The sequence below is a fragment of the Amblyomma americanum genome, chromosome 8 (assembly GCF_052857255.1).
Source record: "Amblyomma americanum isolate KBUSLIRL-KWMA chromosome 8, ASM5285725v1, whole genome shotgun sequence".
Classification (NCBI taxonomy): Eukaryota; Metazoa; Arthropoda; class Arachnida; order Ixodida; family Ixodidae; genus Amblyomma; species Amblyomma americanum.
The window spans coordinates 47,382,846-47,397,595 of NC_135504.1; the positions used below are offsets into that span (position 1 = coordinate 47,382,846).

Below are 14,750 nucleotides of genomic sequence, written 5' to 3' on the forward strand. Positions count from 1 at the left end.
TAAGCTCTCGTCCCGCACCCAATCATCCCAGAACAGGAGCAAACAGGCACAGACAAAAAGGAGGAGAAATCTAGCAAGCTAGCGCAACACCGCCACGTACTTAGCCACTGCCCCGCAGCCTGGGTAGCTGAGCCAACTCAACAGAACAGCAACCAGCGAACAGTGGCCGCTCCCAGAACACGCGCACTCTTCGAGACACTTCGCTCACCTCGTCTTCACCAAGAATATCCGTTGGAATATCTTCTAAACCGGCTTCATGCGACGCACTTGTTGCACCCACCAACACTAAAACGCGGTGACGCTCAGTTTGGAGCTCCCAGCTGCGCCTTGGTGCCAGCGACGCAATGCACCAGAAGATGAGAGTAAATGAGAGCGACGCGTGACCTGGGCACAAGCCAGGTATGAGTAGTTCAAACCTAGAAGCCTGCTTGGTTGCTCATCTAATACCCCTGTCACACGGGCACTTTCGATCCTCATTGAGTCAATGCTCATCGAACTCAATGCAGATCGACGGTTGTCACACGGCCACTTTCAAGCGCAATCGAGCTCGATCCTGCTTGACTCGATGCCGATTCCTCAAGAGTGCTTGAGGTTCCAAGCACAATCGAAAACACTCTCGCTCTCATGAAGATATAAAAATAAACACAAGTTAACAAAACCAAACCACAATTGTTGTTGCTGTAATTGATTAAAATGTAATACAGAACATTTTTCAGGTACTATGCCTGCCTACATGCAAACACCTGAAAATAATCTCCACACCACGGTCCAAGCTTCGCCGTCAGTGTAAACAAAGATGGCGTCCTCCTGCTCGTCGGCGCGGAAACTGTGGAGCGAGCGCGAGACAGCCGCTCTCATCGACTGCTGGCAGGACCGCCTAAATAATTTGCGGCGCCAGAAGAGAAACGCCGCAGTCTGTGCAGAAATCGCGGAGGCGTTGCGGGCCCTCGGGCTGCATCGCACAGCAGCAGAGGTGCGCCACAAAAACCTGGCGCAGATACGCAATGTACCGATATGGCTACGGATTTGGCTGCCGCTGCCCCCGACTGCACAGTGTTGCCGGACATCGCCATGTTATGGCTGTCGGCGGAACATTTGGCGCCACCTAACACACATGAGGGAAACTTCTCAATGAGCATTGAAAATGCCCGTGCAGCACCGGTTGTTTCGAGCGTGCTCGAAAATCTCGATGCAGATCGAGCTCAATGAGGATCGAAAGTGCCCGTGTGACAGGGGTATAATTTTGGCGCTCCGCTATAACCCCGCGATGCTCTCGATACTGGCGACTCTGGAGAAAGAAATGACCGACCCCATAAACCTACAACCCTCAGACGACCGTCCGCCTGACGCTACCTCGCGCTCCCGGGCCGTTGCAGCAATTGAGCTCCGCCTGCTATCGTTCTGGCGCAAGAGCGATCAGGGATTGTTCGCCCAGGTGGAAGCCATCTTCCATCTTCATCTCCACCGCGTCACATCGGAAACTTTTCAGTTTTATCACCTGCTTTCCATTCTCTCTCCTCAGGTCGCTCAAGAGATCGCGGGCGTCATCTTTGGACCTTTGGGTGATGCAAGATACGATGTTAATGTTTTTTCTCTGCTCTCTGCTAGCTTCCTAAATTGTTTCCGATGACGATACAGTGCAAACGGCCGTAATGTACGAAGAGACACGCCATGAGATACTGCGAGCGCAATAAACAGGTTATTTATGAGATTCCTGTAATTTTGTGGCCGATTTTACACCCGACAGACAGTGCACTGCTTCAACGTAAGGGCAAAAGAACATGCAAACACAATCTTGAATAAAGCAGGCAGAAATCTGTCGCAGCACTCCTAGCGATGTGATTGCAAGAACACCTGAAGGAAACTTTTGTAGAGGACTAGATACTTGGCGCGGGCTTATGACAAAGCAGAAACAAAACTTCTCGAACAGCTCTTCATAAAGCAGTCAGCGAGTGCCGCAGCACCACCTCCATTTATCTGATTGAAAAAGAAGTCTACTACATTGAAATCCAATTGTAGTGCCCTTCTTAATGCTGCCTTGTGCTTTTGATTGTTTCATGCTCGCCTCAGTTTTAAATTTTTACACGATTTTTCTTCCTGACATCCCCGTGCTGTTTTTTTTACGCAATGGCTCTTTACACTCCCCGCTTGTTATCAGCTTTGCTCTTGTAATGTGAAGTTTCTAGCTTCTTTATGTTCATCTTTTTTTTGGATTGCACCCGTTTTTATTTCATGAATTCGCTGTACTGTTTTTACCTATCGGCTCAGTCCAACCCATGCTTGTTATGCTGTTTCTTTTTATGCCCCATTGCCCCTTCTTTCGCTTCCTTTTAACCAAAAAATCTTTTGTTTATGTCAAGGATTTTTTTATATTCTTTTGTATTCGGCTCTGGACCAGCCTTGGATTTTTACGAAGCCCTGCTTGCGCCCGATTCTGCTTCTTCAAAGATTTCCTGAGCGCGGAAAACTGTTTCTATGCTGATTAGTTTGATCCAGCTTTTTACTGCATTCACCTTGCCGTTTATTATCAGCCTTGGCCTTCTGTATTGCACAATAGCGCTTTTCTTGTGATCATTCAGTTTGGCAAAAAATAATGTTTAACCTCTTATTATTTTATTGCTGCTTGGTTGCCACGTAGTGATGGCTTCCATTAAGAAAAGGCGCCCGCTCCTGTCAAGTTGTGTCTTTAGCCCTTGCCTCTTTCGCGCTTTGAAGTGCAGACGAGATTAAGAAGTTTGCGAGGATAAGGACACCAGAGTTAATTCGCGAGGCAAAGCACATGCTTAGTTAGCAAGCCATCCTAGAGGCCTTTGCTATGCAGGGGGCGTAGCTAGGTTTATGATAATGATAAGGCTTCTTATAAACCTAGTCTTGAAGAGGGAACTTAATTCACTATTTTGGCGGAACTAAAATAACGACTTAGTGGTATGTAGAAAAGATGAACTCGAGATATCGCTTCATAACAGATATTCGGCTTTAACAGAGGACAACGACCTAATGTCTAATCAATTAACGATGATTGCTTATATATCACCAGCTTTCGCTGGCGAATGCGCCAGCAGTGCATGAATAGAGAAGCACCACTGCATCCGTATATGAGTTTCCATCAAACAAAACAGCAGCGTTCATGTAACAGCCTTTGCCGCTCCATCACATGTCTCTATCTAACGCAATCAAAGCGCCAAAAAGTTTGTCTCCAAACTCAAGTGAACACCTTGGAAAGCTAGAAATGAAAAATTTTCCGCCAACACTGCCTCAGTGTTCGACTTATGAGCGTTAACTAGAGGAACTTCCCGTTCATCGGTGTGCTACGAAAGTGTGGATAAGATCAAATCCAAACATCTGCGAATGTTTCCTTTCCAGAAAAATCCCTTCTAATGCACTAGCAGCGCCATCTGCATCATGTATTTTGCACTACACTTGATATTTACAGTCACGTTCGCTATATCCGGTATAATTACATCAGTTAATATATCAGTTCACACACACACACGCACACGCACATGCACATGCACACGCGCACACGAACACGCACACATATATACATATACATACACATACATATGCATATACACATACATATACATACATACATATATACTTATGAAGGGAGCGAACAGTCACCGACACCAAGGTGCATAGGGGAACGTTAATTTTTTTTATTAATGTGCTGTGCTTATCAGTGGGATAGTAATACTTATATTAATAAATCGCTTAAAGGAAATTACTTATAAAGCAGCAGAAAAAACAACCATGCCGCCGGTGGGATCCGAACCCACGACCACCGAATATCACGTCCGGTGCTCTTACTAACTGATCTACGGTGACGGCTGTCCAATCTGCTGCTCTCGTGGGCATTTATGTTTATTAGGTGTAAGCATATATTGAGAGTGTTCACCAGCGCCACCCTCAACCATAGCGGCGGACGTAGCGCGTTCTGTAATACCGCGAGTGTGACGCGGAACGACATCTAACGGCGAGGGCGGAAACTGTGCGAGAGCCCTCTTATTCTACCTATGGCATCAAGACTACCACAACTGAGACCCCAGTTAAGCTATTAGCAGGCAAGGTAAAGGAAATGAGGGGCCCGTCATATATATATATATATATATATATATATATATATATATATATATATATATATTGTGAGCGCTTTGCGCGAACTTTCACCTCTTTCATCTGCATATCCCCATAATCATCGTCGTCGCTTGCCTGGGCTCCGGGGAGCACGCGCTGAGTGCCCGGCTGTTCCCGAATAAAGACGCCTGTGCAAGGGGTGGCTCACAAGTGGCGGAGGTGCTATTCGTATCCCCTACCTCTCGCTTCGGACCCGTCTTTCGCTCTCCCTGGAGCTCCGATCAGGCCGTATTTGCGTCTGCAGCCCTCAGGTATGGAGGAAGGCAACGGAACGCGCTCACCCCCGTCGCCTTTCCCGGCTGCTGCGGCTGCCCCAGCCTGGACCATCACCAGCCGTCAACGCGACTCTCGGGTCTTCGCCGGACTTCGTGGCGACGACGTCGACGACTGGCTCGACAACTACACCAGGGTCAGTACGTTCAACAGGTGGGATGACTCCCACAAGCTGCTGAATGTCGTCTTTTACTTGACTGACGTCGCAAAGACGTGGTTTCTTAATCACGAAGATGACATCGCCGACTGGCCTACATTCACACAGCAGCTGCGGCACATTTTCGGCACGCCGACAGGCCGCTCTGAGCTAGCCAAGAAGAAGCTTGCCGCGCGGCTCCAGCAGCCTGGGGAGTCCTACACCTCTTATATCGAGGACGTTCTTGCTCTTTTCCGCCGCGTTAGTGCTGACATGCCTGAGTCGGAGCGCGTTGCCACATTCTTAAGGGCATTGGGACCGTTGCGTTCAACGCCAAGAACCACTCCAGCGTACCTGCCATTACCTCCACATGCCAGCGCCTGGATGAGCTGCAGTCATGCCGCCTTCAGCCAGACCCCAGTGATGGCAGCGTCCTCGTCGATGGGAACCTCCGTTCCGTCATCCGTGCCCTGATACGCGAGGAACTCTAGGGGCAGCCCACCACTCTCGGCCCTCCCACCTTTAATATCCCGCCTGCTACACCTGACTTGCGGAGCGTCATCAAAGATGAGCTGGCCGCTTTCACCTGCGCCGTAGCCCCTGCCACCTCTCAGACACCTTCTCGCCCGCCCACCTATGCCGAGATTGCCTCGAGGCCACCCGCCCCGCTCCCTACGTCTACTCCAACGCCTGTCTGCGGTCACGTGGCTGCCGTGGCTCCGTGTCCTCCAGCAACGCCTTATGCTCCAGCCTGGTGTACTCCCCGTCCTATTTGCTACTACTGCGGGATCCGCGGTCATGTCTCAGGTGTCTGTCGCCGGCGACAGCAAGATAAACGACGCGGTTGTGCTGCTTTCGAACGTGCACCTGTGCGCCAGCCTGATACTTCCACCTCGCCGTTCTCCCAAATTTACCGTCGCTCCCCCTCGCCTCCAAACTCCCAGGATATCACTCGGTCCTCCCGTTCTACTCGCCGGCGCTCCCCTTCACCTTTTCGCCGCTCATCACCTCTTCGTCCCGCCTCGCAGCCCTTCGCTCCTAGCCCGGAAAACTAAACGAAGCAGTTTTGGGAGGGAAAGCTGCTTGCCGTGCGAACTCTAAATTTCATCCTGACCGCCCTTCGAATATGTTGACACTGTGTGTTGAAGGGGTGTGGACTCAAGCTCTCATAGACACGGGTGCCGCTTTCTCCGTCATTCACCTTGCCCTGTGTTCCCGTCTGCGCAAAGTCACAACTCCATACACCGGTCGGCCTCTCCGTGGAGCCAACGGCACGCTCATCCACCCCACTGGCCAATGCACTGTGCGTGTTTTCACCACTAACCAGCGCTATCATATTGAATTCCTTATCCTCCCATCCTGCGTTCATCCGATAATCCTGGGGTGGGACTTTTTGTCGTCCTCTTCTGCCCTCATCTCTTGCAACGACCGCCTCATCCACATAGCAGATCCAGACTTGGCACCCTGGTCCTACTTTTTGCCACCACGTGTGGTTGCTGCTGTCGACTTCGCCCTGCCCCCTGGCCGTGAACAGCTCATCCTTGCCACTTTACACTTCGTTTTTGACGGCGATGCCTTAGTCATGCCTTCGCCACGCGGACCTCCCAAGGCATCGCTCTTGCCTCTTGCCTCACATCTGTCGTCCGTGGTTGCGCGGTCAACACGGCACTGAACACTACCAGCCAGTCCATGTTACTACCCAAAGGCGCTACTATTGGTTTCCTTTTTGAGGTTAAACCCGTCCCTCTCGACACCGACCCGATTTCATGTGCTGTGCTACCAGCTGATACTTCCGCTCCGTGTTCTTCCTCGGCGCTCGGAGCCGCCATGAGCGCTGACCTAACATCTGAGCAGTCGACAGCCTTACTAGAAGTTCTTATGACCCACCAGAACTCCTTTGATGTGTGCACGTCCGCTTTAGGCCAGACTTCTGTAACGTCCCATCGCATAGAGACGGACGGCTCAGCTATTGTACGGCGCCGTCCGTACCGCGTTTCCGCATCTGAGAGCAAGATCATTGAGGACCAGGTTGCAGACATGCTTTCGCGCCACATCATTCGACCGTCTACAAGTTCCTGGTGATCTGCTGTCGTTCTCGTCCGTAAAAAAGATGGCTCAATTCGTTTCTGCGTGGATTACCGTGCCCTTAACAAGATAATCCATAAAGATGTCTACCCGCTCTCTGGCATCGACGACGCTTTGGACTGCCTCCAAGGCGCTGAGTACTTTTCAAGCCTCGACCTCCGCTCGGGCTATTGGCAAATCACCATGCACGAATCAGACAAGAAGAAGACCGCATTTGTTACCCCGGACGGTATTTACGAATTCAATGTGATGCCTTTCGGACTGTGCAATGCACCGGCCACATTTGAGCGCATGATTGACACCGTGCTACGGGGCATGGAATGGAAGACCTGCCTTTGCTATCTGGACGACATTATCATCTTTTCGTCCGACTTCTCCCAGCACTTGCACCGTCTCAACGCAGTTCTCACGTGCCTTGCGAAAGCCCGTCTTCAATTAAATACCAAAAAGTGCCACTTTGCTAGCAAAAGCATCAAAGTACTCGGCCACATCGTTAGTAAGGCCGGAATCCGATCTGATCCTGAAAAAACTGCCGCTGTCCTCATTTTTTCTCGCCGCCAGCGCCTGAAAGAACTTCGCAGCTTCCTGGGCTTAGCGTCCTACTTCCGCCGTTTCATACGTAATTTTGCATCCATAGCGTCCCCCCTCCATAAACTATTGACTTCTGAGACGCTTTATCTGTGGTCCACTGAATGCGAAGAGGCCTTCCAAGCCCTCAAGCAGGCACTCACTTCAACGCCTGTTTTTCGCCATTTTGATGAGGCAGCCCCAACCATTCTCCATACCGACGCCAGTGGACAAGGCCTTGGCGCTGTTCTCTTACAACGCAGCGATGCCAACCAAGAGCAGGTTGTAGCGTACGCCAGCCGTTCTCTTACTACAGCTGAGCGTAACTACACCATAACAGAGCAAGAGTGCCTCGCCGTTGTCAGGGCCATCCAGAAATTTCTCCCCTACTTTTACGGCCGTCACTTCACCATTGTCACCGATCATCACGCGCTCTGTTGGCTGCCGACACTGAAGAACTTGTCCGGCCGTTTGGGTCACTGGGTGCTACGTCTTCAGGAGTACACCTTCACTGTCACCTACAAATCCGGGAGAAAACACCTCGACGCTGACGCCCTGTATCGATGCCCGTTGCCTGACTCCCGGACTCACGCTGCGGCCCCCTCAACAATGTGCCCTTCACCTCAGGCGTCCGACCTCCCTCTGTATTGTGTACCCATTTTTTGTTGCACCAGTCGACGTCCACGCCGATTTGCCCTCCCATCAGCTGGCTGATCCATACTGCCGCACTATCATCGATCGTCTCCGAGGCCAATCAGCGGCACCCAACAGTCGCTCGCACCGCCAGCTTCGCCGGTTCAGATTTCAGCACGGCACACTCTACCGCTACACCTACCACCCTACGGGCCACCGGTGGGTTCCCGTTGTGCCTCGCTCCCTTCGTCTTCAAGTTTTGCAGGCTTACGACGACGACGCCTCAGCCGGTCCTTGGGTCACCTGAAGACGTATGACCGCATCAACTGCCGATACTTCTGGCTCGGGCTCTCTACTAGCGTCCCCAAATACATATCCTCCTGTGTGTCTTTCCAGCGTCGAAAGCTGTCAACATCCGTCCCTGCCGGCATCCTACACCCTCTTCCATGCCCATCCGTGCCTTTCGACACCGTCGCCATCGACTTGTTTGGTCCCTTTCCCCTTACGCCAGCTGGCCACCGTTGGGTTGTCACCGCCATTGACCACCTGACGCGGTATGCTGAAACAGCTCCGCTTCACTCCGGTGCCGCTTCTGAAGTCGCCGACTTTTTCTTGCATGCGATAGTGTTGCGGCATGGTGCTCCTCGTGTCCTGATCAGCGACCGTGGGAAGACATTTTTGTCCCATGTGCTTGAAGAGGTCCTCCGCGCAACCAACACTGTCCACAAGACATGTTCTAGCTACCATCCTCAAACCAACGGTCTCATCGAGCGCTTTCACCGTACCCTGTCTGACATGTTATCTATGTACATTCGGCCTGACCATAAGAACTGGGACAACAGTTTCCCCTTTGTCACCTTTGTTTACAATTCCGCAGTTCAACGCACTACTGGCTACAGCCCTTTCTTCTTGGTTTATGGCCGTGTTCCATCCTCATTGTTCGATACCGCCTTCTTTTCTGCTCCCGCATCTCCGTCTGCGTCTCTGGGCGAAGAGTTCGCTTCTCGGATGGCATATTGTCGCCACCTCGCCCGCGTCAACACCGTAGCCACACAGCAAGACCGCAAACACCGCTATGACCTGCACCACCGTACGGTCTCCATCCGACCCGGAGATGAGGTCCTCCTCTGAACACCCGTCCGCACGCCTGGACTGTGCGCAAAGTTTCTCCAGCGCTTTATCGGACCTTATCTTGTCGTCCAGCAAACATCTCCGGTCAACTACGCCGTTGTTCCCTCGCACCCCGTCATCGACCGCCGTCGCCGCTCTCAAGAAGTGGTTCATGTATCGCGGATGAAACTCTACACCCGTCGCCCCTCTTCTATTTAATCCGCGGCCAGGATGGCCGCTTTCCTGCCGGGGAACTATTTGTGTGAGCGCTTTGCGCGAACTTTCACCTCTTTCATCTGTATATCCCCATCATCATCGTCGTCGCTTGCCTGGCCTCCGGGAAGCGCGCGCTGAGTGCCCGGCTGTTCCCGAATAAAGACGCCTGTGCAAGCGGTGGCTCACAATATATATATATATATATATATATATATATATATAATATATATATATATATATATATATATATATATATATATATATACATATATACTTATGAGGGAGCTAACAGTCACCGAAACCAAGGTGCATTGGGGAATGTTTAATTTTTTTTAATGTGTGGTGCTAATCAGTGGGATAATGATACTAAGTTTAATCTATCGCTTAAAGAAAATTATAAAGCAGCAGCCAGCCCTCGCCGTAGCTCAGTTGGTAAGAGCACCGGACGCAATATTCGGAGGTCGTGGGTTCGGATCCCACCGGCGGCATGGTTGTTTTTTCTGCTGCTTTATAAGTAATTTTCTTTAAACGATAGAGTAAACTTAGTATCATTATCCCACTGATTAGCACCACACATTAAAAAGAAAAATTAAACATTCCCCTAAGCACCTTGGTTTCGTTGACTGTTAGCTCCCTCATAAGTTTTTCAATACGAGTCCCTCATTTCCCTTACCTTATATATATATATATATATATATATATATATATATATATATATCATTTGTTATATCTCTTTATATCAGGTAATAAGTTTATAAACTGGTGTATCAGAACACGACGAATCCTTTGACAGCATCCACCTGCGATCAACGGTTCGCCCGTAATGGCCGTCTGAAGGTCCTCAGAATGCACAGTGTGGGGGCGGAAAGGACGTCGTTGCGAATCCCACCCATATATTGGGCTGAATCTCAATTAGTTTTTTTATCGTCAGGATATGCAAACCTTTTCACAGCACTTCGAACACTCTGCATTAAACAAATGGCCCCCAAATTTTATGCAAATGGTGGTCCCAGGAGCGTCTCACTTCGATAGCAGCTATATTGGCACATATACAGGATGTTTCAGTGAAGACTTTAGGTAATTTTCAAAAAAAAGGTTTTTGTTGTAAAAATATGGGTTTCACGACATGGTAATGAAAGGACTGGCGGGCACCGGAATACCAGTGAATACCAGTGAATCATATTAACTACTAAACTCTCTAAGAACTTCCAATATATAACTTTTTAACAATTAGAGTTATGCGCGTAGCTGCGATTAGAGATTTGTAGCCGGTTGCTAGTAATAGCCGTATGAGTTATAATAGTGAAAACGCGATTACACTTGGCGCTGTGGCACGACAAAATTCGGCCTTTTCTACTACTTATGTGCACTAGAGGGGTTGCTTTACCTGCATGCTTTCGAAAGCGCATGTATTTTCGCACGTTGCAGCCATATTTTGCCCAGCCAAAGCAGCGAAGATAATTGCGTTTTGTAAATTCCAAAAACTGATATGGCAGTTACTAATGGCCGGCTAGAAATCTCTAATTGCAACTAGACGTCTAACTGTAATAGTTAAAAAAATTATTGTAGATTAGCTAGCCAGCTTACTATTTAAGATGATTCACCGGCTCTCTAGCATCTGCCAACTATCTGAATAACGCGACGCAAAATTCATATTTCTGCCTCAAAAATTGTTTTTTTTATATATTTTAAAGTCCTACCTGAAACACTAGATATAATGAATCGAAAGTGTAGGTGTCGATTAAGGCGCTACGCGCGCACTCTTACTGCGTGTTGTAATGGGGTCACGTTGGTATTCTTTTGGCCAATTTGACCTTCACTCCAGACAGACGCGTCCTTGAGAATCGTGAATAGTAAAAGCTAACACTCTAAAATGCCCAAACTAGGTGACCGCTTATTTGCACAGTCGGCATGAACGGCCGAAAAGGCGTGGCAGAGGTGGGTGGTTAGCGCTAACGGTTCTTCAGGTCTCGTTCGAGCGCGAACCTCGTCTGGCACAACAGTTTCAAAATTTCGCCTGCGAATGGCACGAAGATTAATCTTTCTGCAGTGTTGTAGCGGTGCAACCGTGTAGGGGCTGCGTGAGCGGTTGTTTGAAAATGGGCGTCTGAATGCGAGGGAAAATACCTATATGAACGCCACAAATTGCCATGCAAAAATTCGTGAGGCAGTGCCACACGTCCTTTTCGGGAATAATGTCACCGGAAAACGGCCATATAGAAAAGTTTTAAGGCGAGATATGGTACTTTTCTTAAGGATGCATGTTTATGAATTCTGAGAAAATTTTGCACTGCCCTTAGCAAAAGAATGAAAAGGGGGTGACATTTCCTGGGCCTAATTTTTTTCCCTTTTTGTCGCCTGCTGGGTAGCCTAGTGTTGTTTGAGATAAAGCTTTGTCGCTTAAACTTATACTTGAAATACGAACCGCACCGGAAATAACACCAGACTATTGGCGCAAATCACTTATTGACATTGGTGTCATTTGTGCTCCATCATGAAACGCGCACAGTCTGGATAGGCAGCAAGTCACAACTAAAACACCAAAAAGTGTGTTGAGCGCAGGTAGTTAGAACCCGTGCTCCTAGCAGACAGAGAACGCTTTGAGGTGGACCATATGAACGACTTCCGAATGAGGAGCTCGGCAGGATAACGTATGTCCGAGATGTTGAGCCGCACCGCCTACTGCAAAAATACATATCTTACCACCCGCAAACTGGCTCATCGAATGCTTTAACAAGAGCTTGCTTGGCATGATCTCTGTGAATGTCGACATCGAGCACAAAGCCTGGAACGAAGTGTTATCATTTTCGTGTTACTTTTACGTACAGCACCGCGATTTGACAAAAAAACACGGATTTTCACCGTTTTTCCCAGCTGAAATGCAAGGAAGTGACAGCCATACTCGACGCTATGATGCCACACCCGCCATGTCTTGTTAAGATGGCGTGGCCGCGGAGGGTCTATTTCCGGGTGACGCCATGAGAGGGCACTAGTGGGTCGAAAAGTCATCATCATCAACAGGATAAGCAGGCGCGGCAGGAAGAAGAGAGGCGAGTGGAATAAACGTTGTTGTCGCGGGAGCCCGTGTGTTTTGAAGTTGTGTGAGTGTGTCACGACCAAAGCACGACAAGCACGAGAAGTGGCCTAAGCCGGGATTCAGCCGCAACGTGAACTCCAAACCTTTGGCGAAAATACTGCAGCGAAGAGAAAGTTGAAGCTCGATTGCCGCGTGCCGACGACGATGCTTCTGCTGGCGGACCTGCCAGTTCCTGTGTTCTTGCCTCGGCAAGCTCTACGAAAAAATTCTGACCAAAAGAATTCAAAACTATCTAGAGGATAACGAGCTGTATCCTCATAGCATGTTTGGATTCAGGGCAAACTTGTCAACGCAGTACATCCTGCTACAACTCAAACACGCGGTCATTGCCGAGGCCCCGCAACATGGAGAAAATCTAATTATGGCACTCGACATCAAAGTAGCTTCCGACCTTGTCAGCCATGCGGCTATAATGGAAGGCATCAACAACACCCACTGCGGGAAGAGAGTCCACAACTACGTAAGATCTTCCTTGATAGGAAGAACGGCCACAGTGGGCTTGGCAGATATAAGAAGCGAGACCATAGACACTCCAAACAAAGGCACGCCGCAGGGCTCGGTCATATCGCCAAACCTTTTCAACCTAACCATGATTGGCCTGGCAAGAAAATTGGAAACCATCCCAGGCATAAGACATGCCATATATGTGGACGACATAACTGTATGGTCGAACCAGGGATCTCTGGGGCAGATGGAACAACAAATGCAAAAAGCAGCGACTTGTGTCGAGCAATATGTCAAGAAAAGGGGTTTAGCCTGCTCAACTGAAAAAATCAGAAATCCTTAGTATAGTAAAGAAGCCGACAGATGCAAGAATAGAGATAAAGCTCGAGGGCAAGATAATCCTGGAAAGGGAGATCCTTCGAGTTTTAGGCATGTGGCTACAGAGCAACGGCAAATGCAACCACACGATTGGCCTCCTTAAAAAGTCAACGGAACAAGTTTGCCGTATGATAACAAGAGTATCATCCAGAAGATACGGCATGAAGGAATGCGACTCGCTAAAGCTGGAGCCTAGTCATGAGCAAAAAAACTTACTTCCATATCACAGCATGCTGAAAAGTGAAGAAAATCAGGCAGAGGTCCTAATCAAAGCAGCCTACAACAGAGCTTTAGGCTTACCCAGAAACACGTCGAACGACAAGCTGGCAGAACTGGGGTTGCACAACACGTTCGACGAGTGAAGCAGGTGCCGCGAATATTTGCAGTGTGTTCATTTTTCAAATCTGCCGCCACATCACTTTATCGCTTTGTTTGCTACGCAAGACGCGACTAGATTTATCTCGATTGATCGCAGCCAGGCAGAGCTGATTCTACGTTGTTCCGGAATGTTCTAGTAACTTTGCGCTCTTTATCTCGAAAGTTCGCTATCAGCTTTAAATTGAGCACGGCCGACAGCGGCCGGCATTCTGTTAGACGACCGCCGAGCACGCTTGTCGCTTCGCCGCCGCCGAGTGATTCAGTCCATTTTGGGTGCAAGTCAGCCCAATAAACAGTTCTTTTAGAGGACCCTTTCGTCCGTCTTCATCGCTGCCTCGACTGCCGTCACCACTACGTGACATCTGGTGGAGGTGCTGGGTAGCCTTCCATGTTCCGGGCGCTCCCTTCAAGTCGTGAAGCAAGCCCTGAGCGCTTCGCACCCGAGGACGAGCCAGCAGCTCAGCGAGCCAGCCGACGTCTCCAGGAAGAGGAGCCTGAGTTTGGGAAACTGCCGGACCGCACAAGACAGCGAAAAGACGCGGCTACGAGCACCGCAACCTCGCCGAAGATGTCGACACCGATCATACTGCAGCAGCCGCGGGTGCCGCCAACTTTCAGTGGATCCCTAGGCGAAGACACTGAAGAATGGTTCGATCAATTTGAGCGCGTGGCGTCATTCAACAAGTGGGACGATGCGGCAAAAATTGGACACGCGTTCATCTCATTGGATGGCTCCGCACGCACGTGGTACGACTACGAGTCGTCCCTTACGACATGGGAGCTATTCAAGAGAGAACTATTGAAGGTATTCACCAGTGTCGTGAGGAAACAAAGAGCCGAACGACTACTCGAGTCCAGGATCCAGCTTCCGAATGAGCCAGTCCGCGCTTACGTCGAGGAGATGAAGCGCCTATTTCGCCGCGCCGACACCGGGATGACCGAGGAAAAGAAAGTTCAGTTTTTAATGCGCGGCGCAAAAGAAAAACTCTTTGCAAGCCTCGTCCGCCAGCCGCCAAAAACAGTCGAGGAATTCATGCAAGAAGCCTGCACGATTGAGAAGACCCTCGACGTCCGAGCTCGGCAGTACAATCGTCCTTCCTCTGCCTGTGCAATCCGTTCGGACACACCGGCCACCACCAGCGACAACTTGCGGGAAGTTATCCGCGAAATCGTCCGAGAGGAGCTACGCCGATTACTGTCATCCTCCCCACAGCCACAAGCAGCGACTCTGATGGCCGTGGTATGGGAAGAAGTGCAGCAGGCACTTGGCACCCCGACGGCCACAGAACCCCACGC

General features: G+C 49.8%; 1 non-coding gene across 1 annotated transcript; it reads left to right on the forward strand.

Moving 5' to 3' along the window:
• Nucleotides 1-9,568: 9,568 nt before the first annotated feature.
• TRNAL-CAA (transfer RNA leucine (anticodon CAA)) lies at nucleotides 9,569-9,645 on the forward strand. Its single transcript has one exon. It is a non-coding gene; the product is annotated as a tRNA-Leu (tRNA).
• The last annotated feature ends 5,105 nt before the right edge of the window (nucleotides 9,646-14,750 follow it).